General features: G+C 33.0%; 1 pseudogene; it reads right to left on the bottom strand.

Annotated features, from left to right (window-relative positions):
* Nucleotides 1-1,448: 1,448 nt before the first annotated feature.
* On the bottom strand, nt 1,449-1,567 carry LOC111739743 (annotated as a pseudogene).
* Between the last annotated feature and the right edge of the window lie 815 nt (nt 1,568-2,382).

The raw sequence follows: 2,382 nt of genomic DNA, 5'->3' as shown, positions 1-2,382 counted from the left end.
TGCTGGTCTGCTGGAAATTCAGAAAAAAATAGTTTAGAATAAGTATTTTTGTAAAATGCTTTAGGAGTCATTATATGCATATAACAGAGTGAGCCTTAACTGAAGTTGGCCAAATTTGAGGATGAAGGTAATAGTCAGAAATGATGTGCAAAGTTAGCTTATAAACCAATCATACAGTGATAGCACACTTGAGTTAAATCCACATAAGTCATAGCATGCTTTACTGATCCAAGATGAAAAGGATCTTTAATTTCAAATAGTTCCTTTGGTGCTTGCCCCTTTAAAACACACTAATGCATATGCCTGGCCTTATGAGAATGTAAAGAAAAATGTTTGTTTAAAGTACATTTTAATTCCCTTTACCATCATTTTAAGATGGCACTTAAGGAGGTAAGTGCAGCATTCCTTCTAGTACAAAAGCCATGAACAAGACTCATTGTATAAATATTTTGCTCTATGGCACTAGCATTAACAAATCATGGCTATAAAAACAACACTCAATCATCATGCCAAAGGTTGGGTCCTGTCTTAAATGTGGTAGCTGCGGTTTAAATGATTGTAAACACAAAAGGATTCCCTTGACTGATGTCTGGGAAGGTATACATCCAATGTACTTCTTCATTCTCCCAGCTCAAGAGGAAAAGAAGAGAAACAAGCACATGAAACACTTTCACATTCATATCCAAGGTGGTCTGCATGCACGTTGAGAGGCCAGCCCTCCATCTATTCTGAGATCTCACAGTGGCACTGTCAGCCGAGATTCTTACTTGCAAATCACAGAACCCTTTCTGACTACCTTAAGTAAAAAGGAATCAGAAAGGACATTAGGTTGTTCCCTGGCCCTCTGCAAGGGCCAAAGATTCATGTTCTTGTCTTCTCTGCTTGCTCTTATTGTCATCTTTTCCTCTGCAGTTAACGTGCTGTGGTGTTACCAAATTTTTTTTAAGCGTATTTGAATTATTAACTATGATACTTATTTTAATTAAATTTATATTAGAGCAATTGTTGCATGTAAAAGTCAAGGGCAATAGTATTCCCTTTTGAAGTATTCCTTTCTGTAAACAGATGCTTTGTTCTATTAATTTTGTCCACATTTTTCTCAGATAAATAGTATCCTGATAATTGCTACCTTAAACATATTACATAACTTGAAATTTTTTATGTTTTAGTGGATTAACTGCAGATTAATATTTTCAACATATCACATTTCTTGTTATTTTTTCAGTTTTCTACCAACATTCTTTTAATATTTGTTTTATAAAACTAGACATAAAAATTTTTTAAAGTGGAAAAATGAAAATGAAAATGTATCAAATTCAATTATGAGTCAATATCAATTATTTACCTTTTTTAAAAAAAAATTTTTATAAGGCAAGGCAGCCCTTGGTTGACCTCACAGATTGCAAAGACCTTGTCAGCTTACGATCTCTTATTTTTTTAATTTTTTTCGCCTATAGCACCCAGTCTTCTTAGGTGGTCTCCCATCCAAGTACTAACCAGGCCCAACCCTGCTTAGCTTCCAAGATCAGATGGGATCGGGCTTGTTCAGGGTAGCATGGCCATAGATCTTTTCCCTTCTTTTTATCTTTTTTTTCCCTCTGGCATTGGCACAATGTGTGTGTGTGTGTGTGCGTGTGTGTGTGTGTGTGTGTACATATAATATATACATACATACATACATACTATATATATTTTTTATATATATATATATATATATATATATATATATATATATATATACACATATATAGTTTGAAGTCATTTTGTTACAAGTGGACGTTCAGGTAACTACTATTGCAGTCAAGACAGAGAACTATTCCATTACTTCAAGACCTCCCTCATGCTATCCTTTTATAGTAACCCCACCACCTCGCCTTCATCGTCTCCCTAACCCATGGCAACAACTAATTTCTTCTCCATCTCTATAATTTTGACATTTTGACGTCTGTGTTTTTTTAATACATTTCTTTGTATAGCTTTTTTAATGGTTGCTCTTTTTTTCCCTCAGTGTTATTATATATACATAACTTATCATAGTCTATTGATATCAACAATTTACCAGTTCCAGAGAAGTATAGAAATGTACTTGTCTTTATATCTCTTTACATTCATCATTTATATTTGCCTTTAGCATTTTTTCTACATACATTGGAAACCACATTAGATAGGGTTACAATTTTTGCTTTATCCATCAAATATAATTTAGAAAATTCAAGAGAATAAAAATCTATGGTATTTACTCGTATTTTTACTTTTTTTGTTGTTCTTTCTTCTTGCTATTCCAAGATTTCTCTTATTATTTCATTTCGGAATAAAGAACTTTCCCCAGATATTCTTTCAGTGTAGATCTGGTGATAAGAAATTTAGTTTTAGTTCTTATTT

The sequence above is a fragment of the Pteropus vampyrus genome, unplaced genomic scaffold (assembly GCF_000151845.1).
Source record: "Pteropus vampyrus isolate Shadow unplaced genomic scaffold, Pvam_2.0 Scaffold53, whole genome shotgun sequence".
NCBI classification, from domain to species: domain Eukaryota; kingdom Metazoa; phylum Chordata; class Mammalia; order Chiroptera; family Pteropodidae; genus Pteropus; species Pteropus vampyrus.
Note: the sequence above shows the minus strand (reverse complement) of the source record. Positions and strands in the feature narration are given on the sequence as shown.